Raw genomic sequence first — 25,016 nt, forward strand, 5'->3', positions numbered from 1 at the left:
AGTTATATATTTTATTATCATTCTCTCCCCCGCCCCGCCGTGTCACCCATCCCAAATTCGGCAGTATTGTAAATAAAGTTACAGCAGTTCCAAGAAACCAACCATCCGTGTCCTACCATTTGGGGTGTAAAGACCCCAAATTTCTAAACGATTTATGAGCAATACAATCTCAGAAGTCTTCTCAGACAATTTCATTTTACACAAACAGAAAATTTTAAATGAAATGCATTCGCCAGGGGTAAGCAGAAAGAACGCAAATTTTAGTGTTAGACCAATGTTCAAATTCTTCACCAGTGACTTGACCTGTCTGGTCTCACCTTACTCATATGCAAAGTATATAGACAGTGTCTATATACCTACATGGAAGAATTGTTATAAGAATAGGATATAATGTATGTAAAGTCTCAATACATTGTAAGCTCTAAATAAGTGAAGTTTTTATTATTATATAAACTCTGTCAAAACCCAATAGATGGTAATATCAGAAAATTATTTTATCAGCCATAATCTCTAAATCTAATGCTCCAAATACTGTTCCACATGGGTTCCAAGATATAAAGTGCCATCTAATTAGCTCATAATGAGCTTAGAATACAAACTTAGAGAAGCTTGCTCTAGATATATATCGCTGAGTTGTAAAGGAAATGGCTTGCTGGACTAATACATAAGCAGCCTATTAATATGTTAAATTTTAATTGCTACAAATATCACCTTTATAACAATTTTATTCTTAAATAAGTAATGCTGAATATCAAGGAGAATATTTTAGCCTAGCCAAGTTTCTCAAAATATTACTAGACTATATTATACCTTAACAACTGATCAAGATGTAATAATATGTAAATGATTACGTTTTTAGAGAAAGGAGGCGTCTGTAACTACAGATTTACTGGGTGAGTTTTCAAAACCTTGCAACGAAACTGTTAAAACAATGTGATTAAAATCCATAGAGTACATCGTTTGCTGATACTGTTACCCAAGAAAAGGCAATAAGCCTTAGGCATGTTATTACTAGGTTACACAATTTCACTGACAGGTTCGAGATTTTTAAAGGCAACTGAGAATAAAGAGGATTTCTTTTTTGGAGCCAAGGGATTTTTCTCTTCAATTAAAAGGAAATAACCATGATCTTCTTTTTTTTTTATGATGACAATGAAAAATGTCCTCTGTAACACTTAAAGAACAATATTAAAATTCCCTTTATTTCCTAACATAAAAATAGATTGATGATCTTGATTAAAATTAAACTGAAAGCTACTTTTGTTTAATAATACTATATCTAACCACATATCCATTTAACAAATACTAAAATAGTTCATGGAATAACGATTGTTAGATTATTATCCCCACAAAGTCCATGCAGAAGAATATGAAAATCCAAAAACAGGAGTTTCCAAACCTCTCCTGCAGAAATGATCAATGACTCTCTTTTCGTGTCTCAGTGATGAAATGACAAACTTTTAAATAGGTCTTCAAATTCAAAGAATGTCACATTTCAAAGTATGCCTTTTAATCAGATAGCAAAAGTTAGTCATGTAGACATAAATTCATTTGATAAAAGTGACCAAATAAAACCAAACTTAAAATCAGCAAGACTTTAGTCAGATCTCTCACTGCACTACAAATAGAAAATTGCAAAAGTTTTTAGTTGCTTTATAGTAAAAATTCCAAAGTAGAAACAAGCTTATGGAGCCTTGAAAAGCTAATGAAATCAACTATGTGTTTTTATACTTATGATACAAAAAAAAAATGTTGACTAGTAAAGGTAAGACGATTTTAATCATGAATTCTGATAGAAACTACAAGGCTAGGCTCATAGAAATAAAACTGACCGAGGCATTAGGTCTACATTTACTAGCTTTTACCAAGTGAGCAGTAAAGTCTGTTCAGGGGCACTTAGGTTTTTAGACTTACATCAGATAAAGAAATTTTTTAAAGAAAATTTAGAAAACGCCATATACTTTCTTGTCATGAATATACTTACATATATAATATCTTTTTGTTTGAAATAGATATCTATTAAAATATATAGCTTTATTAACTGAATAATGTAAACTATATTCTTTAGTTTTTCCCTTTCCCTTGGTTTCCATGTTCAAAAATAATAAGTCCATTCTACTTCCAAAACACTTTTCAAATTCAACCAATTTTCTCCATTCCAAATGTACACATCAACGCTATCTCTTGCCTGGATTACTGTGTTTCCTTACTCTTCCCTGTCTGGTCCCTTTCCTTCCAAACTGATTTCAAGTCAGCCCTCTCATCCAAAGCATTCTCTGGACTCCAGTCAGAGTGCTCTTTCAATTATGCAAATCTGCTCATGGTTTTTTGCCCAATAAAAATCACTTCAATGGTTCCCAACAGCACTGAGATTAAAAGAGTCCTTAACATGACATACAAGAGCCTATCTGATACGGTCCCAATTTACCTCTTCAGGCTTATCTCATACTACTACTTCCTTAACATGAAGTTTTCCAACATAAGAACTTCTTTCATTTACTGCAATTCCATGATTTCTCTAGGCCTGGAACATTCCCATTCTTCCCTTCATCATTGTAATCCCTACTCTTTCTGCAGATTTCAGTTTAGATATCATTTCCTCTGAAATTTTCCTGATATCCTGAATCTTGATTGACTGCCTCTCCTCAATCACACAGTAAATTATATTTGATCTCTTATTTATCTGCGTCCCTCACTATCCCTAAAGATCTCAAAGACAGGGATGGTGTCTATATTGCTATCTAGTATTTACCAAGTGCGGAAGTGACAAAAATAAGTGTGTTTTTTAGAAAGAATATTCTATCTGCAATATAAAAAATGTAAGAAAGTCAGAACAAGACTGGCAATGGAAATACAAGAAAGTATTAGAATAGGTTAAGTAAGACAGAAATGTGTCCTTAATTAGGAAAGCAGCATCGGGGATGGGGAAAATAGCAAGAAGTAGAGTGATAGAGCTTGGTAACTGATTGGCTATGACTACGGTGAGAGAAAGAGAAAAGTTAAGAAAATCTTGACTATTAAGGTAGATAATGATCAAATCACTGTGATAGTAAAGAGAGGAGGAAGAATAGATTTGGTACAGTAATCGGTTCAGTTTTGGACATGCTAGGTTAGTTTGCCTTTAGAACAGTGAAATGGAGATGTTTAAGAGGCAGTGGATGTATTAAGTCCACAGATAAACAGAAATCTAGGTTAGGAACTTGGATATAAGCGTTATGTTATGAAAGAGGCAACTGAAGTCATAGGTATAGGTGAGATCACCTAGGAAGGATATGTAGAATGAAAACACAAGAGAGCTCATGACAGAACTTTGAGAAACATCAACTTCTAAAGGATAATCAGAAAAACAAAGGCCACCATGGAAAAGAATGTCCACAGAGGCAGCAAGAACCAAAATGGTTCAACATTTTCAAAAAAGATGAAGGCTGAAAAGTTGTACATAAAAGTTAAGCTGTAGGGTATTGTTGGCAAAAAAAAAAAAAAAAAGGCAGATTCGGGACCTCCAAAATTTTGTTCATCCATAAAAACAATTAAAAAGCTGAAAAAGTTATTAGAATAAACTTTTTCAGAGCTCCAGAAATTAACCAAAGGTTAACAGCCACCCAAGAAGCATTTATTGTAAATAAAAAGTTGGATCTCAGTAAGAACGGTAAGTTTTGTGACATTTTAACTTACCATAGTCCCATCTTCCACTCTCTATCTCTGCAATAACCTTGAAAAATAATAGCCCACATTCCTGGTACAGCCCAGTAGTCACTGGGGAAAGCAAAATGGAGCTGCAGCTCTTTCAAATTTTCATTCCCAAAAAACTGTCATTATTTGAACTTTCTGGCGGTTCCCTGGAAGGCCCCACTTATAAATCAGTCTGTACTTGACCTGACTCAAAGCTCACATAGTACAAAAATTCTTTTCCCGGGGGGGCATTTATTGAAAACAATTACAAGCAAGCGTTCTAACTTCATAGCTACCTGAGGCAGTCATTAACACTTGGAGCAACAGACTGACTGAAAAGCTTAAAAGGAAAATCTGGGGACTAAGATGACCACAAGGGCTTTGAAAAGCTCCAGCATTCTTGGGAATCTAGGAAGCCACACACATGAATAGGACTATACACATGTACAGGCAAAACTTGAGGAGCCCAAAACTCTCATCTCTGGCTAACATTGAGGCTCTGCACAGCAGGAAGTAAAGGCTAACGTGGAGTTGTCAGACACCTTGCTTAATGTTTAAGGTGTACCCCAACATACACAGAGAGCTCCTCAGCAAAGACTGGTGATTCATTGGTCACAGGCATCTAAGGAAGCTCTTTCAATCACTAGCTGGCTACTAAGCTAAACAAGTAAAGACTTCAGGGGCCACACAAAACAAAGAGTAGACTTCACATAATTAGTTCAGAAAAATCACTAATAAGCAATACCACAACAACCAGCAGTAACAAAAAAAAATGCTGAAGAGGGGAGAATATCTGATTTCCAGACTTCCACATTATTTAAAATATCCAGTTTTCATTAAAAAAAAAATGCTATATGTAAAAAATAAAAACCGAGAAAGTATGATCGATCATACAGAAGGAAAAAAGTGCTCAGTAGAAACTAGCTATGAGGAAGATCAGACATTGAACTTACTAGTCAAAGACTTCAAATAAGTTATTTTAAGTATGTTCAAACTTCTGAAGAAGACTATGTCTACAGAACTAAAAGGAAGTATGAGGATATCTCACCAAATGGAGATTATCATTAAAGATATATAAATTATTTTTAAACAAACAGGAATTTTGGAACTGAGAAGTACAATAATCAAAATGAATATTTCATTAGGAATGCTCGATAGCAGGTTTGAGCAGGCAGAAGAAAGAAGCAATGAACTTGAAGATAGAGCAATTGAAATTATCTAGTCTGAGGAACAAAATAAATTTAAAAACTCAAAAAAAAAATAAAAATAAAAACAGTCTCAGAGACCTAGGGGGATACCATTAAATATACCAGTTATGCATAATGTGAGTGTCAGAGAGAGAAAAGAAACAAAAAAGGCAGTAAGAATTTTGAAGAAATAATGGCCGAAAGCTTCCAAATTTGATGAAAAACAATTTCCTCATCCAGGAAGTTTAAAAAACTACAAGTAGGACAAATTCAAGAAGATTCACACATAGACACATATTAACCAAACTGCTGAAAGACAAAAATGAAGAAAAAAAATCTTTAAAGCAGCAAGAGAGAAATGATTTATCACATTCAAGGGATATTCAATAATAACAGCTGAATTCTCATCAGAAAATACATAATCCAGAAGAAAGTGGGATGACATACAAGTTCTGAAAGGGAAAACAAAAAACAAAAAACCTATCAACCAAAATGCAGCAAAAACTAATCTTCAAATATGAAGTGACTCACCTGAAGCCAGTTATTACACTGATATCAAAACCAGCTAAAGATACCTCTATCTCTGTCTCTGTCTGTCTCTGTCTCACTATCTCTCTCTCATCTCTATCTCTATCTCTCTCACACACACACACTTGCACACACACACATGAAACTACAGATCAACAGTCCTTATTAATGACTATAAATGCAAAATTTTTCAACAAAATATTAGTAGCGCAAAGTAGCAAAATATTGTATCCAGCAGTTATACTATGACAAAAGGAGATTTATCTCAGGAATACAGTTGGTTCAACATATAAAAATCAATGTAATGCACCATATTAATACAATCAAGGAGAAAATAAATACATTATTATCTCAATGCCTGCAGGAAAAGTATTTGACAAAATCCGATATCTACTCATGATAAAAACATTCAACAGACTGAGAGTACAAGACAATTCCTTCAAACTGACAAAGGGCATCTACAAAAAAACCCATAGCTAACATCATACTTAATGATGAAAGACTGAAAGTTTTCCCCCTAAGATCAGGAACAAGACAAGATATCTACTCTCACCATAATATTGTACTGGAAGTTCTAGCCTGGATATTATTAAACATGAAAACAAAATTAAAAGCTTCCAGATTAGAATGGAAACAGTAAAAAATTGTCTATTTGCAAATGACATAATCCTGTATACAGAAAATTGTAAGGAACACATATGCAATCTAATAAAAAAGTTTAGCAAGGCTGCAGGATACAAAAATCAGTTACATTTCTATGTACTAAAAATGAACGATATGAAAATGAAACTAAGAAAACAATTCAATCTAATAATGTCAAAAAAAGAAAATAAGAGCAAATAACAAGTTAAGTACAAAAGTTATACAATGAAAATTATAAAACCCTATTCAAAGAAATTAAAGAAGCAAATGGAAAGACACTTTGTCTTTATGTGTTAAGACCTAATATTATTAGGATGGTAATACTCCCCCAAATGATCTATCAATATCAATTCAATGCAATCTCTATCAAAATTCCAACCTTTTTTTTTTTTTTTGCAGAAATTAACAATTGACAAATTCATATAGAAATGTGAGGAACCCGAATAGCCAAAACAATCTTAGGGAAAAGAAGAACAAAGTTGTAGGACTCATACTTCATAATTTCAAAGCTTACTTTAAAATTATAGTAATCAAAACAGTGTGGTACTGGCCTATGTTCCACATATAGATCAGTGGAACATAATTCAGAGTCCATAAAAAAAGCTATGCATCAGTGGTCAGTTGATTTTTGAAAAGGATACCAAAACAATTCAATGTGGAAAGAATAGTTTTTAAAATAAAATGATACTGGGACGACGACGACAACGACGACAACAACAACAACAACAACACCACACACACACACAGAATGACTGTGGACCCCTACCTCACAATATATATAAAATTAACTCAAAATAAATCAAAGACCTAAATGTAAGAGCTAGAACTATAAAATTCTTAGGAGAAAACATAGGGGTAATAAATCTTTGTGACCTTATATTAGGCAACAATTTCTTAGATATGCCACTTAAGCACAAGCAACCAAAGGAAAAAAGAGATAGATGGACTACTTTAAAGGGCATTATCTAGGGAGTAAAAAAATAACCCATAGAATTGGAGAAAATATTTGCAAATCATATAGCTAATGAAGGTCTAGTATCCAGAATTGATAAAGAATTCTTAAAATCAAGAAAAAGCCCAATTAAATAAATGGGCAAGAGATTTGCATAGAAATTTCTCCAAAGAAGATATGCAAATGCCAATAAGCACATGAATACTGCTCAATTCCTTTAGTCATTATGGTAATACAAACCAAAACCACAATGAGATAATTGGAATCTCCATACATTGCTAGTGGAGGTGTAAAATGGTGTAGCTGTTATAGAAAACAGGTGGTTCCTCAAAAAATTAGTTATCATTTGACCCAGCAATTCCTAGGTACAGATCTAAGAGAACTGAAAACACACATTCACACAAAAATTTACTCATTAATTGACCCTGAAGCATTATTCATAGCAGTCAAAATGTTGGAAACAACCCAGAGTCCATTAACTGATGAATGGATAACAAAATGTGCCATGCAATATAAACATATTGCAATATTATTCAACCACTGACACACACACACACACACACACACACACACACACACACACACACACCCTGGATTAACTTACAAACATTATACTAAATAAAAGAAGCCAAATACAAAGACCACATACTGTACAATTCTACTGATATGAAAAGTTCAGAACAGGCAAATCCATAGAGACAGAAAGTAGATTAGTGTATGTCAGGGCCTAGCGAGAAGGGAAGAATGGGAAGTGATTGCTAATCATTACAAGGTTTCTTTTGGGAGAAAAGAAAATGTTCTTGAATTAGAAGGTAATGATGGTTGTATAACCATGGAGTGGTACATTTTAAGTGGTAGATTTTATATATAAATTCTATCTAACTTTTTAAAAATTAAGTTGACCCTGAAAATCTGTCAAGATTACCTTAAGTAAACTGGTGAGGGCAGACTAAATACAGATTTTTCTCAAAAGGTAAGGCATCTAGCCACTTATCTTAAGCTTTGTCCACACAGCATCGAAATATTAATTGAAAATTAATGTGAGAATTCAATCTACCTTCCAGGTTTACCAAATCTCAGGGCACGGTCATGACAAAAAAAAAAAAAAAGTGAGGCCTTCTGTCTAGTAGCCCTGTCCCAAGAAAGAGCCTTGATTGAGCAAAACCCCCTGGGCCGACTAGCCCTGTAGCCTAGCTCTCTGTACTTCAATAGTGCTATGTTATTTCCATTATATCCACAGATTGCCTAGGTCCAAATCCTAACCACTTAACTAAATCCCTGATTTTAATCTACTTAATTGAATTCTGTGCTTTAGTTTCCTTATCAGTAAATTGTGGATAACAAAGCACTTTTCATAAGGTTATTATGAAGAGTAAATGAATTAATATATGTAAAATGCTTATAAATAATAAAAAATACATTATAAATACATGTAAAGTATCTGATAAATTGTAAGCACTCAATACATGTTGTGGGGTAATAAAAAGGAGAATGAATCTAAATCATGACCAAATCCCTCACATTACATCCTGGCAAAGATTTTTTAATGAGTTCGGTGGTAAAGATAAGGGTAAAGGTGAAGGATGAAAGATAGTACATATCTATGTCAAATCAATTCAACTAAGGAAGACTTAAATAATGGGTGGTAAACTAAAAGGTCCCCCTGATTAAAAGTTGCTACAGCCACATAAGCCAAACCAGAAACCAGTTAGGTAAACAAGTCCTTCTTTTTTAATACCTAGTGACTACTAAAACAAATATCATTAATTATTCTATGGCACTTAATGAGTACTTACAATACAAAATTAACTGAGAACAAAGATCAGTCAGACTCCTATTACATGGATCTTGCAGCCTAGTCGAGTGTTCCTCAAAAATTTTTGACCTGATCCACAAAAACAAACACCTTTTCAAATTGTGACCCAATATACACATACATATATATATACACATACATATATACACATACATATATATATGTATATATAGCAAAAGCATGTACAAGTAAATGTTTCATAAAAAATACCCTCACTGTTTATAATGTACTCTACTTGCTATTCTTGTCTATTTCATTCACATTTTTAAACATATTCTTTATTTTTTAAAATAACACTCTACTACCACTCTACTAAATTGATTTTACTACCCGGTAATGGTCATGGTCCAAAGTTTAACCAAATTGGTATTGAAAAACACCAATCTGGACATGTGACCAACTAACTTTAACTCAAAGAAGAATGAATTAATTAAGTGGTCAATAGAGGTTGATACTGTGGAAACACAGAAAAGGTTAATAATTTTGACTGAGGTATCTAGGATCCACTGAATACAACTATGGACATGAATGGAAATTCAAACAATAGAAATTAAGAATTGGTCACAGTTCTCTCTTTTTACTATTGTTTGCCCAGTCTGTGTGGAAGACAATCTGCTAAAATATCTGATACATCAGGAAATGACAAAGCTTAGACAGACTTGAGAGTTATCTGATTTGTAAATTAGGTATTGTTGTTTCTCCTGTCTTAGTTTGCTCTCTTCCTCCAAACTTCAGCAGACTTTTGGTATCTTCTGCAGATTCTAATGGTTAAGGTGTAAAACTAATATGACAGATAGCTTTCATCTTACATGCTACCTTCACTCAGTTAGCAATGACCTGGATCACTATGTTGAAGAGGGTGTGAAGAGAAAGAATGTTGTGATTGATTAGAGAAGTCTACCACAGGCACTTGAAAGAGTAACTTGCAGTATGCACATTGTCTATTTGCTGAGCCTGACTGTAAAATATATAAGGTTTAAAATCTTCAAAAAACTCTTAGATAACAGCAACAAAATATGAATGCGATGCACAGATTTTTAACTACGCCATTAACAATGTATCAGATTTTGTTCCAACCACTGTGGAAGTTATTGTAATAATATGCAAACATTTCACATTCGTAAAAAAGTAAATAAAATCATTTTTGATTTTATCAGAGTGTAATACAGACCAATTTTGTCATGTTTTTACTCAAGATTTCTGAGACTGATGTCTGCTCTTGAGAGAATACTAATAATGTTTAAAATGCTATGAGCCTATATTTTACCCATTGAAAATGTCGCCATTATTAAGACATCTTTCAAAGATCCTAACTCTCAACTCTGAGGGTGATTTTTGCACACTAACATCGTCCCCCCATGATGTTATTTCCAAAATAGCAACTGCAACCTAGTACAACAGAAATCATATTTTAAGATTTGTATATTTACATTATTTAAAAAGGAAAAATGCATTTGTTGTTCCAAGCAAAAGCAAAACTGTATAAGAAAATATATGGATATGCTTGTTGTTCTAGGGAAAAGAAAAAGTACAGCTGAAAATGTCCAAGGTGGGCAAGAAACATTTAAATACCAAACCCCAGCGAAGTAAGAAGTAACCAACAGGGCTGCCACAGAACCCAAGAATGGTCGCACAGAACTAACCACAGAAGAGAGGTGCTAGAAGAATGAGGCAAGGGTGGTCCAGGCACACCCAGACATGGAGTTTCTCTCACCATTGTATTATTCCTCTTATTAACAAGGCCTGTCACATAGAAAGAACTCAATAAATATTTGTGAAAGGAAGGATAGGAAGCATGAAGGGTGAAAGGGAAAGAAGGCACCAGTTCATATGACAAAGCTGTAGCTCATGCTAATCACCGTATGGTGGTCATAAAGACCAGTTGAGGAATGTGGATGGTAATAAATAAGTTTCTCCACTAGAAATGGAGATGGCTGGGGAATCTGCCTGCAGTTGCTAAGGGATCAATGCGCCAAGGTTCCCAGCAAAGGAGCAGCTCTGCAAAAGACACGACAGCTCTTGACATATCCAGAAGCAAGTATTTATCTCTACCAGTTCCCTGTGCACTGACTCCAGATATTATAAAGACAATAATACACCCAGGAAGAATAAGGATTCTCTAAGACTTTTAACCTTGATATGCAAGATGAAATTTTATTTATTCCATGGTTTCGCTGGGCTACAGCCCTGAATTAACAATACTTAGGAAGAGGACAAGGAAGGGCAGACCGTCTGCTGCGCTGTGGATGATATTTGTCCAGGCATGCTGAGTGAAATGTGCCAGCAAAGCGAGATAACTCCAAATTTCATCTAGCTTTTAGAACTAGAAAAGGATCCACATTTACACCTAAAGACTGTGAATCTCCTGGAAATGTATGTAAAAATATGTGTACGTGCATTTTTCTGAGAAGAGATTCCAGTGCTTTCATCAGAATGCCTCAAGGTCCACAATCTACCAGCCCCTCCAAATATTAAGTACCTCAAAGCTGTGACTTACAAACTGTAGATCATTTGTGGGGTACAATATTTTTAAATTAAACAGAATAGAAAATAAGAATATAATACTTGTCATAAAGTTATTGTTTCTTCAAATTTGCTTGGTGCGCGCGCGCACACGTAGAGCCAGGTAAATTTTTATACTGAGGTCAGGGTCAAATGTTTGGAAGCCACTGCTCTAAGGCATGAGAAATGGTTAAATACAACTTTGTAACATATTAAATCATCATCCATTGAACACAATTAGGTGATCCATGGTTCCAGTGGGCATTCTGCTGTTTTGAGTGACATATGATCCGCCAAAATGAAATTGCTGTTATTAGAAAACTGCAGCCTGCAATACTCAGACACAAAAGTATACCTTTATAAGGCCCTATTGATCTTAAAGAGACCAAGTACAATGAAGAGTCTGCCTTTGAAAAGACCCCGCACATTGGATATCTCTGAGAAAATGTTTGGGAATGAAAAGAGCAAATATTTCCCTGGGATGATGGAATCCTCTAAGCACCTTAGAAAGATTATCAGGGAAGGGGAGAGTATGGAAACTCATCCCTACACCTGGTACAGTTGTTTTAGAAAAATTATTATTTCTTTCACACAAAAGAGTAAGAAGAGTATGGTAAATTTGCTATGACTGATTAAGTATGAGGTGTCACTTTAGTCTCAATTACTAATATCTGCCACTGTTCTATATTTTCTTCTAAGTCTCAATAAAGAAATATAAATGGTCCAGTACTGAGTTATTGGGCTTATTGTCTAAAATATCACTCAAGTACTTTACAGAAGATTTGAGTTGTCCCAGTCGACGCAAAAATTTCAAAAGTATCACTAGATTCTGCACAGCCAGACCACTACGCCATCTCAATCTACAAAAGACTAGAAGTTATCCTCTGTCTTGAAGTCCAAGTATATCTGAGATCAAGACTGAAACACTATCCTGAGATTCCCTATCCCTCTTCTCCTGCTTACTTTTCAAAATGCTGGGGAGGGACCAGGTTTATATCTCTCAGACAGGAGAGTAGAGCTTCCTCACTGGAGAAACTCTCTCTCTCTCTCTCTCTCTCTCTCTCTCTCTCTCTCTCTCTCTCTCTCACACACACACACACACACACACACACACACACACACACACACACACACTAACATACAGAGATCTTTCCTCCCTCTTCTGCAGTCCCCAGAAAAGGATCTTAGATCGTCACCAAGTCACTTTCACTAGTTGACACGAAGTTTGTGATGCGATTTTAATACCTCTTTCTTAAATAGGAAAATGTTAGCTAGACATTTTATGAAAGACTCGAAAGTGAAAGAGAACAAAACAAATAGGCGGAAAGGAACTCAAAGAAAACAGAGAGAAGGCCAGGAGCAGAATTATACCATATATATAAAAATAGCCTCCAAGAGTTGAAAGATATCATATCCATGAAATGAGAAGCTACAACAAAAGAACATTCAGAAACCAGAGAAAGCCCTTAACATCTAAAAATAAAGATTAAATTAAATAAAGGATTTAGAAGATAAATTTGGGAAATGTCTTAGAAAATAGACCAAATGACATAAAGATGGAAAATGGGAATGAATAGATAAGAAAATTAAAGGATGAGTCCATTTGAATAACAAGAGTTAAAGCAAAAAAAGAATAGAGAAAATAAAAGAGAAGAAATTATCAAATAAATAATACAAATAAACCTTCCCAGGGGTAAAGAACATGAACTTTCAAATTGAAAGAGCCCAAAGATTTAACAACAATTAATAAAAAATGATCTACATCGATAATTATAAAATTTCAGAACACTAAGAACAAAGAGAAGAAAGGGAAGGGATACTTCACAATGGGGGGTCAGGCTGATACCACCAGAGCCCACTGATCAATATCAGCCTCCTGAAAGTGAGACAATCCTACACTTATGCATCTCATGATGTGATGTAACATTCGTGATGTGATACAGTAGAAATTACACAGCACCACGTATGAAGAATTATTTAACAACTGAACTAGAATTTAGTCAAATTCTAAATATTAGTCTAAATACTAGTGGTTTTACTTCAATTGTTACATTTTGCAGTATTAAAATTTCATTTAGTTCTTCTTTGTATCTTCTATGTCTATGTTGAGATGTTCTGTTAAGAAAAATATTAAGGGTGAGTCTTGTCATTTTAGTAATCTTAAGTATAACTTTATAGATTACTTGTTGCCACTAAGTAAAGAAAAAGCCAATAGCAAGAATTTTTCTGGAAAAAACAAAAAGCTCAGAAACACAGGTAATTTCTCATAAATTTTTCAGTGACCCAAACTTACAAGATGTGTCCTGCAGTAGTGTCTGGTGTTCAACAAATGCTGAATGAATGAACTAACAAATGAATGAACAAATGCACATGTATTCCTGTCTCTACAGACTTTGAAAGAGGAGTAGAATGTCTACATTTTTTAAAGGTGCGAAAGAGGGGAAGAATCTAGAGCTGTTATCTCCTAACAGAAGAGCCCCTAAAAGTCAGGAGTCAGGAAATGTTTCATGTGATAATTATGGAACAATGAACCACTGCTATTTGGCCAGTTAACCATTCTGACAACAGGATGGTATACAAAAGCCAAGAGGAATGGTTCCAAATATACAGATGATATAAGCTAGGTTAAGTTTGAGTTGTCCAGAATCTGTTCTTCCTTTGATGTTCAGACATATCCAAGATATATCAGATCTAGCCAGAAGAATTTTACTACTGAATGATTTGGAAAGTTTACAGAAAAGGCATTCTTATATTGATATAAAGCCAAGACCTCCAGGGGCTTATTGGCAATCTCTGGACACTGTACTGCATCTTGAAAGTTGTTTTCTCAGTGGAGATGATGGATCTCTTTTGTCTTGGTCTGATAAGGCCATGAGTAACCATTTGGGAGATAGCTGATCAGTAAATAAGGTGAAGGAATAAGACAGCTGGCAACATGGAAATTAAAAACTGGCCTGGAGACTCACTGACCCAAATTCTCTGCCATAAATGGGTTACATCCTGCAAGCAGGCAAGAATATTTCACCTTTAGCCTAAAGTAATGGAGCACTCATAAAACATCGATATCGATAAGGGTAAATTACCCTAATTTTGGACTATAACAGGACAGCAAAGATGTGGAGACTCTATCAGCAATTGCACTTTATGTTAAAAAATGCTCCCTAGAAGCTCATGCAATAAATACTCAGCTTTAACATAGTCACGTGATTTATCTGGCCTTTAACTAACAGGAATATACATAAGAAACTCAGGGAGGTTATTGTTTCCCCTTAATAGTTAACTCATAACTAATGTAATACACAAATAGAGGCTAATATAAACTTTTAGCTTCTATTGATTAATAAAAAATATTTGATGTATCATCCCTTAGCCACAAACTAAAGAAAAAATTATATGATCAATTTAGGTTCTAAACAACATTTTACAGTGGAATATAGACAAAGCAATTAAGGCTACTTAAAAAAAAAATCAGTTCAGTTTTTTACCTTTAAGATATGTACTGAATTAAATTATATCAATTACGGGAGAAATGTGTACATTTTTCAATAAGAATATTCTTTAAAAACTGACCTACCTAATCTACTAATAAAAGAACAAGAGGCTTTTCATCTTTCCTTTTCCATAGAGGGTTTTTTTTTCTCTAACAGTTCTCAGTTTCTTGACTCAGTAATATAATTCAGTTTTACATTTCCTGCTTTATCTGCTGAAGCAAGATAACTTAGTAGCTATTGTCCAGGTAGATTTTCATTTCGCAGAGACCAAAGTTTTATACAAAGTAAATTTCCCAACTTCAGAGAACTTAACAACCATTCCTAATAAGAAACTCTTTAAGCGATGCCAAGAAAAAACCCCATGAAAGAAATTCTGCTCAAGCGCAGTATGAACAACTCCTTACTAAAGAGCTTTTCCTAACAACTCTATTGCATTAAGTATGTTCTATGCATATCTTTCTATTATTATATATTTTGAAATAAATATATATATAAATAAAATTATACAGTCCTAAGTCAGTTGCTATTTAACTTTTGTTTCAAGTATTTCACAACTTAAGTCTGTGATATTACAAGCCCCTCCAGAAGACTTAATTAGTATTAAAAGACTGCATCCAATTTAAAGGGCAAGATATCTGGAAAATTAAGGTCACAATGTTAGAGAACCTAATGGAGTATAGATTTCTGCTTGAAATGCTACAACCAGAAACCTTAGCAATCTTAAGTCAGTCTCTCCTGGATATAATAAGTTTTAGGGCTTTGAATGAATTTTCAGAATATGTTTTACATCCCTCATAGCTTCAAAAAAGGATGCAGCAGAAAAGCAAAGAGAATAGTCTCTATAATAATGGAATTTCTATGCAGTACCAACAAGTTACAGAGGCTTTAAAAGATGGATATAATCATTCATAAAGGAAGAAAAATAACAAGCATTAGGTTTATTTGTAGGAATTTATTCTTAGAACAATGTGATTTTCAGAACATCAAGAAATACTATATTCTTTGATCCAAGATGTCATAAATGCTATTGAATCATGATTAAATCAACTGTTAATTTTTTTTTAAATGTAGGGTTTTCATTTCAGTATTTCTATAGATAAAATGGCTAGTTCCACATTCCATAATTAAACACGTTATTTTTTCAGATAGGGCACGCCCAGGAAATACTGAAAAACCAAATCACACAAAGCACGTACAACATTTGAAAGAGGGGAACAATGCAAAATATATTTCAAAAAATTTGCTTTTAAAATGTTCATTTGAAACAACGGTTCTCAAGCAGAGGTTATTTTGCCTCCCAGGGGACACCTGGCAACGTCTGAGGACATTTTTAGTTGTCACAAATGGGAGAACGCTACTGGCACCTAAGAGGTAATTTTTACTTGTCACAACTGGAGGAGTGCTACTGGGATCTAGAAGGTAGAAGCCCAAGATGATGCTAAACAGTTACAGTGCACAGGACAACCCCACAACAAAGAATCATCCAGGCCAAAACACCAGTAATGTCAAGGATGAGAAACCCTGATGTAAAACAGCAATACCAACCACATGATCGAATGTGCTGGAACAATGAACAAATATTTGCAGAATGGATGAATGAATCTCAATAAACAAAAAGATTTAGTTTCCACTTTTTATAGCTTCTTAATACCTTCATCAATTCAATGCTACTTAATACAGATTATTTCTATTTTCAAAATCTTATCTCCTCATTCATCAGATTCCCGTATGGTCTCAAATATTATCAAATGAAGATCACATGTCCCATCAATTACCTTGCTCTACGATGTGATTCCAAGGGATTCAAAAGAGAAACACTATATTGACCTCTTAACTGTCAAACAAATTAGCAGATGAAAGCATATTTAAATGCCTTCAGAGATTAAGAGGTCAAAATATATATATATATATATTTTAACTACAAGAAGTAAAACACTATTGTTTGGTCACATTTGTTGATAAACCAAAGTATTTCAAATTTATGTTAAGAATAAATAGCTAAAACAAATAGTCTTTAGAAAATACTCATCATGTGAACAATGTAACTAGAAGGGTTAAAAGGCCTACATGCTCTTTCTAAATAGTAATTCACAATTTCCAGTTCAAACCAACCTTAAAGAAATTTTAAACCTCCAGTGTCCCCAGTTTAATCTAATATAAAAGCTACCTCCAGAGTGGAAATCAGATTTTTGTTTTTTAATACAGATTTATACATAATCTTAACTGTTATTTAGCTAGAGATTGATTTTAATAACAAATAGCTAGAATGATGATTGTCTCTGAAAGGAAGAATTATGGATAAATGTTATTTTTTCCTTATAACTTTTTAAAACTTTATAATTTTTTTACCATATACATAATAATTTTATAAGAAAACTAAATAATATATTTAAAGAAAAAGAGCTTCTGAAAATTCACATGTACTCATTATATAGACTTACATGTTATTCCAGGGTTAAATTTTAAGAACGATAGAGCTAATAATAAAGATATGGAATTTCTAAATGATTTTTCTTTAAAGAACCTCCACTTATATAAGGAAGAAAACATAATATAATTGAAAGAGACTTATAAAGAAATGCTTCTAGCTAAAACGATGTTAAATGAATTACAAATATTAAATCAATTATAAGTATTTACACACTATTCTACAACTACATTTTGTTTTAGTTGTCTTTGGAACAAACATTTCTATAATAAATATATCATCATCCTATATATTTAAATATTGCCTGAAATAATGTTATTTCAATTAAAAAAAAAACACCCTAAGAATTATATCAACCTAAGTCCTGACATGGTCCTACACTCATAAATTGAAGAGCAATCTAAAAGCTGTTCAAATATTTATTCAGACAGAAGTGAAAAGCACAACTTGAAAGGAAATGAAAAGAAGTTTAATAAAAACTTATAAATAAGAAGTTGTGTACTAGAGGTTTAGGTCCAAATGAACCAATGATAAGGAAATTCTATGTGGGATTATTCTAAATTTATCTAAAGCTGCATGCACTTGAGAAACCCAAAACAATCAAAATAAGTACATTACCTAGACATGCTTTCAAATCTATTTCTTTCCACTGCGTATCAATGACCAGAGAGGATGGTGATTTGTTCTTTTAGTTCTTTTTTACCGCTATATAAGCATGCAAATCTTCAAAAGAGGGGCAAAAATGAAAATTACAGCACCATTTATGAATCTAAAATAATCTATGTAAATCAGTGTCACAGAACTGCACAAAAAGACATTTAAACATCCCAAACAAGTAGTGTTCCTTCATAAGAAAACCTGAATTTAGGATTGTTAACATTACAAAGGCTTTTTGTATATATCAGTCTCTTGATGTATTTGTTTAAAGATCACTACTTTTTAAGGGCAATCTAGGAATCAACATTTAACTTACAAATTGCTTTCAAAATTTTTTATCTAGAGCCTACCATATGCAAGGGACTATGTTAGGCACAGTGAGGGAAGCAAAGACTTATCCATCCATCATCACAGGCTTTGGCCTCAAGAAGCTTTCGATTCTAGTTGGGAAGATGAGACACACCTAGAAATAACTTCAAAACAAAATAAGGGAGAAGTGCCTAAACAGCAGTACAAATAAAATGTCATAAGAAGTCAGAAGAAAAAGAAATGATTTCCAGCTGGGATGACCACAGAAGACATTGAGATTAGATGGTATCCTCTGAAATGGGCCCGGAAATATACATGGGATTCAGACAATATGAGAAGGACAGAAAGATTGTAAGGAAAGAGAAATAATGCAAGGGAGGGTGGACATATGAAAAAGCATCCATGCTCATTCGGAAATTCTGTTGGCTAACAGAGAATACCTGCAGAAAGAGGAGCAATTAAAGATGAAGTGGTATATTGAAAGTAGGACCAATTTCAGAGGGCTTGACCATGAGGCTGAGAAGTCTGGACTTTATAGGGTAATTGGGGAGCTGGTAAAGATTTCTTAGCAGAAAAAAAGCATTATCAAAGCTGCGCTTTATAAAGATCAATCTAGCAGTAGTTGAAGTAACTGAACATCAATCAAATGTAGATGATATAGCACAGTTAGTATAATGTAAGCCTGCAGGAATTCAGGAATTCATTTATAAAAATGTAATTTATACACATCTTTTCAGTAACACAGCTCTATAAACTGTCTTGCTCATATACTAGTACCTAATTATATAAGCATTTCAAAAGGTCATAAGTACTATAAAATGATATCACAAAACCTCTTGCCTCTGCCTGGAAATCGTTCCACCCCCTTTCCCTTCCGGTAAACTCCTTATCCTGTAGGTCTCAGTTTAAATGTCACTTCCTCATAAAGTCTCTTTTTAATCACTTATCCAAATTAGGTCTCTCTGTTTTTTCCCTTTCAAAGGAACTTGTATTTTTCTTCATAGCACTTATCACAATTTATAATTATATATTTTGGTCAGTAATTGATTAGAGTATGTCTCTACCACTAGATTGTGAGAGAAAGACAGTACTATTTTTGCTCATCATCATATTCTCCAGAGCCTAAAACAGTACAGCACATAGTAGGCACTTGACGAGTATTTGTTCTATAAAGAATGAATAAAGAGAATAGAATTTAAGGTCCCTACTACAATGCCCCTCTTTACTAAATATACTATTGGCAAAGATACTTTCTTTCAAAGAGAAAATTATAATAAATCTTAAATTTCAACTTAAGGCCAAATTCCCATCTTCTAAAATCAAAATGAAAGTTCATATACTTCCACAACAAAAACCTTAAACCAAATATTCAAGCCAAAATCTACATTCTTATTTCTCATATTTTTACAGAAATAATTCACATTGCAACTACTAAGTGAACTGGAATAAGGAATAAATCTAAGTCAGAAAGTAAATGAGGCACTTGTTGCAACTCCCTGATCCATGCATATCACGTTAGAACCTCAAAAAGAACTTCAACATTCGGTATAGCTTTCAGTCATATACTACTTGTACCTTTGTACTTTACACCACAAATTTGGTACAATGTTTTCTTCATATAATAATAAACACATTGAAGATTAGCAATGTAATGAACCTTTAGGTCATAAAGGTCTAGAGCAGTCCATAGGAGTTCAACATGTGGCATTCAGGACCTTCTTCCAAGATGTAGCCCTTTGCAAAATTTTTAATTTAGAAAAACCACTCAATTTACTCATATACTTGTAAACAAAGAAGGCCTAACCAACTGTCAAGTAAGGAACTAGAGAAGCTAACTTAACATTGGAAATGCTGAGCTAACTTGGTACAATGAAGCACCTGCAACGAAGAGAAAAATGTGATTTCTATCATTCGTTTGGGGGTACTTGTACAACTAAAGTTTTCACAACTAAAGATGAGCTATATAAACTTAAAATGAAAAGGCAAAAAGATCAGCATAAGTTTGTTTGAGGAGGTAGCCAGTTTTGCTATAAGGAGATACCTGCATTCCTAAAAATCAATACACTATGTAAAAAACACACAATAGAAAACACAGGACTTATGGGGGATATGCAGTTAGAGACATAACACTCAAATTCTCTGTCAGTGACACCTATACAAAAGATAGGAACCTAATAAAAATGGTAGCACAGTTTTATATATGTTAAATGGTTAGGAAATATCTAAATATGGCACCTCATCTTTAAAAAGACCTTAAGTTTGCTTGTGGACAAGAATGTTTGAAAGGTTGTAGCTTGCGAATTGCTAAGTGGTAGAAAGAATATCTGAAATCACAGGAAAAGGTGTGACACCAACTATGGGTTGGTGTGGCTCATAACGCATGGCGAACTGAGGCAGCTAGCTGGTAGACATCCCTGGCATATGTGTGTGTCCATTTGTGGATTCTTATTCAGCACAGTTCATCTGGGTGGAGTATTGTGTGTTCACCTGGTGTTTCTAACAAAATCATGCATAAGCAAACACGAAATTCATTTATGCTCAAATTAGGAAATTTGTTTCCTAATATATCGATCATGTTGCAATAAATTCAAGTTTTCAAAACAAGCATATAGCAGACCTGACTAATATGGGTATTTAAAATCAAACAGCTTATGCTAGCTGGATACCGCAGTCATTTCCCATTGCTCACACGTCTTGAGCTCAACGGAATCAAAAGACTTTGAAGAATCACAGGCCCTCTAATAGACAAAAAAAATCACAATTTCTTAATAGATTTGTATAAATCATATGGCCAAACTCCAAAAATGTTGAGATCTGCTTGGCTCCATGAAAGTACAATCTTCTTCAAAAAATCATTGCCTTTGCAGCAATAAGTATGTAGTAACAAAATCCAAAAGTCACTGGTCAATATAGCCTTTGATCAAATCTAGTTTTTGCTCAGGAATACTGGATCTTTTCCTGTCATCATCGGTATTATCATTAGAACACCTTCCCACATTTTCTCTATGCCTTCAGCAGCCATTACTACGATATTCGAAGCACAAGGCCAACAAACTGGCGCAGCTCAAACTTGGCCATGTCATTGTCCTCGGCCTTGGTGCTAGCTTCTAGGTTGGTATCACAACAATGGTCACATAGTAAAAACGGTATTTGTGAACAGATTCTATTTCATCTGGTTTTAATTAGAAAACTCCAACCTTTAGGAGAAATGTCTGAACCTCTATTTATAGCATTTATCAAGCATTATCTGCTTCACACACTGATCAGCACCAAGAGCACTCAGTTCAGTGCTCCATGAAAAGCAGGGGTTTAATGTTTGTTAAATAAACGTTAGTTGAACTTTCTTGATTTGTTTTTGCTATTCACTCAAAATAATTTTATTCCCAAAATTCTATTTTCAAAAGCAACATAGTCACCAGCACCACCAAAGATTATTTTTGTTTTTAATTATTATAAAATTAAAAGATGATTGCTGCAATAAAAATGGGAAGAGTTCAGAAGATTTAAAATGAAAATAAAACCACAGCATCTCCATTTTTCACCTCAGAGACAACTACTTCTGAAGGTTTCTGTGTAATCGTCTAGAAACTTTTTGTGCATTTATGTAAGCATAAACTATGTATTATTTTTAGTTAACAAAATCATATCATATCTACTCTCATGTAACTTGCTTTTTTTCCTGAAATGTTATAGCCTGGGCATTTTTCCATTATCAGTACATATATTTATACATCTTTTATTTTAATGGCTATATAATAATCCGAGTTATTCAAGCACCTTAAATTATTTAATAAACTAATATCAATAGTCAAGTGAATCATTTCCAAATTGTTTCTATTATAAGCAAAGCCATAAACAACAACCTTTTACATATTCCTTTGTACTGTAAGGTAAATATATATGTAGAATATATTCTTAGAAGTAATATTAGAGATAAAATGCATGAGCATTTATGATTTTGATATGTGAAACTGCCCTCAAGAAAGGACATGAGAATACTTATTTTGTCACATCCTTTTCATCACTGGATATTTTCAAACTTTTTTGTCTTTGTCAATTTGGTAAATGAAAAATGACATCTCATTTTAATTTCTACTTCTTATGAGAGTAAGTATATTTTTCAAATGTTAATTATTTTTATTTTTCTGTAATATATTTGTTCACATAGATTACCCATTTTTACACTGGGTTGCTCATATTTTCTTGGTGATTTATCGGTGATCCCTGAATATTAACAATATCAATCCTTTTTCTATCAAATGTATTGCCACTACTCTTCCCCATTTGAGTATTTGTTCATTGATTCTTATCATGGTGATTTTGCCATGCAAAAGCTTTTACTTTTTATTAAATTGAATTATTTATCTTTTCCTTTATGGCCACTGGGTTTACAGTTATGCTTAGAAAGACCTTCTCTGTCCTGAGATTATAAACCTATCAGCCCATATTTTCTCCTTAAAATAAGAATAATAAATAATAATAGGTAATTTTTATTGAATGCTTACTCAGGGCCAGGCACTGTTCTGAGCACTTCACATACATATTGCATTTAATTCTCACAGCAACCTTAGTAGTTGGGCAGTATTATTATCTCCATGATTCAGATGAAGATTCTGTGGCACAGATGAAGTTTAAACTTATCTGAGGTTACATAGCTGGTATTTGGCAGTATCAAGATTTCAACTCAGACCACTGAATTCATCAACTTTAGGCTATATCTACTGACTCTCTGCTAAGAAAAATGAGTTCACGTACTTATAACTTTACTTTGTTTATCTTCCTCACCTTATAGTTTTTATACACTTCCTTTTTTTCACTATTAATTTACATTTTCCTCTGTCTTTAAAACATGCACAGTTAGTTAGATTTGACTTAATTCTATATTTAAGTGGATTGTAGTATGTGTCATCTGTATACATACATCACCTATAAATATACAAATGATGTATTATTGAACTGCATGCTTGAAATCTATATAATTTTATTAACCAATGTCACCCAATAAACTTTAAAAAATAGATTTCATATGCTCTGCCAATCCATTCATATATTTGCTTCTCCATTCTCAAGCTCTTTTTCCTTGTTTATCACTTAGATGACTAATTTTATTCATAAAGTAAGTTTTCAGGAACTAGGTCCTCGATGTTTGGTGCCTTCATAAATAAACCATAGCCTGACTGGATGTCGAGTCTGTCCACAGACACTAACTATTCCACCGCCTCTTCGCTTTGGCTGTTGCCATGATGTCTGAGCCCATCTGCTTTTCCCCCTTTTGGGTGACTTTTTTCTTCCTGGAGGTTTATCAAGATTCTTTCCTTAACTCTGAAGCATGCTAATTTTACTCTGATAAGCTTATTTGGTATCGATTATCCTATTTCAGTTTTTCCTAGAACTGTGTGCCCTGCTGGTTTACAGATTATGAACTTCCTTAATTTCTGAAATTTTTTTCACCAATATATATCTAAAATTTTTCTATCTTTTTGTTCTGCCCTCTTTATCAGGCACACCAATAATGCATATGTTGGATCTTCTCTGCCTGTCTTTATTACCTATATCATATTAGATAAAACTTTTAGTTGCAAGCCTATAGCAAAATTCTCACTTGAACTAGCTCAGATAAAAAGAATATATTGGAAGGACACTGGAGTACCTCATATATAACTGTGGAAAATGCATAAATAGCAACTGGACAATTCCACTTCTGGGTATTTATCCAAAGAAATCCAAAACACCATTTAGAAAAGATATATGCACCCCTGTGTTCGTTGTAGTATTATTTATAATAGCCACAATATGAAAGCAACCTAAGTATCCATTGATAGACGAATGGATAAAGATGTGGTACATATATACAAAGGAAGATAACTTCAGTCATCAAAAAGAATGAAATCTTACTGTCTGTGACAACATGGATGGATCTAGAGAGTAATATGCTAAGTGAAATAAGTCAGACAGAGAAAGACAAATACCATATGATTTCACTTATATGTGGAATGTAAAAACAAACAAAACAGAAATAAATCCCTAGATACAGACAACAAATTCAAATGGAAGGGGGCAAGTGGGGTTGGTGAAAAAGGTGAACAAGATTAAGAAGTACAAATTTCTGGTAATAATAATAATCATGGGAATGTAAAGTACAGCATAGGGAATATTAGTTAATAAGATTTAATAACTATGTATAGTGTCAAACTGGCACTAGACTTAGCAGGGTGATTACTTCACAAGGTACATAAATGTCTAATCGCTATGTTGTACACCCGAAACTAATATAATATTGTATGTTTCAATGTAATTTAGAATATTGTAAATTTCAGTGAAATTTCTACTCTGCTTATAATCTAGAGAAGTGTGTATAAGCTTTTAACATCTTTCCTAGATTTGAGCCATATTTCACTGTACTTCTTAGATAACAGTCCATAGCCTGGAACTGAGCCATTTCCTAATTACTTCCTAATGGAATTTTTGTCTTTGTTTTTCATTCTATTTGTTGAGTTTTAATTAGTCCTATGACAGGGAATATGATTAACATGCCCTAACTTTTAAAAATATTGTCTGAATTTTAGAAGTAATTTTTAGAAGTTACTATTAAAATTCTACTTTGGGAAACTTACAATTCCATTCACTCATCAAATATGCATAGAATGTTAACTATGTGCAAGGCACATTGAGAGTCACTAAAGATATGTCAGTGAAGCAGGCAGAAATAGCTCTCATTCTCTTGGGGCTGATAGTGTAGTAGGGAAGACAGACATTTAAACAAATAATCACCAGGATAATAGACTAATAAGTGAGTAAAAGGGTGGCTGTTAAAGCAGAGAATAAATAGAGT

The 25,016-nt window shown here is 33.6% G+C and overlaps 1 protein-coding gene across 9 annotated transcripts in view; it reads right to left on the reverse strand.

The window, feature by feature from the left end:
• The window catches only part of STK33 (serine/threonine kinase 33), a 125,676-nt gene that overhangs the window by 67,444 nt on the left and 33,216 nt on the right, over positions 1 to 25,016 (reverse strand). The window lies entirely within an intron of this gene.

The sequence above is a fragment of the Rousettus aegyptiacus genome, unplaced genomic scaffold, assembly GCF_014176215.1.
Source record: "Rousettus aegyptiacus isolate mRouAeg1 unplaced genomic scaffold, mRouAeg1.p scaffold_m13_p_5, whole genome shotgun sequence".
Taxonomy (NCBI): Eukaryota; Metazoa; Chordata; class Mammalia; order Chiroptera; family Pteropodidae; genus Rousettus; species Rousettus aegyptiacus.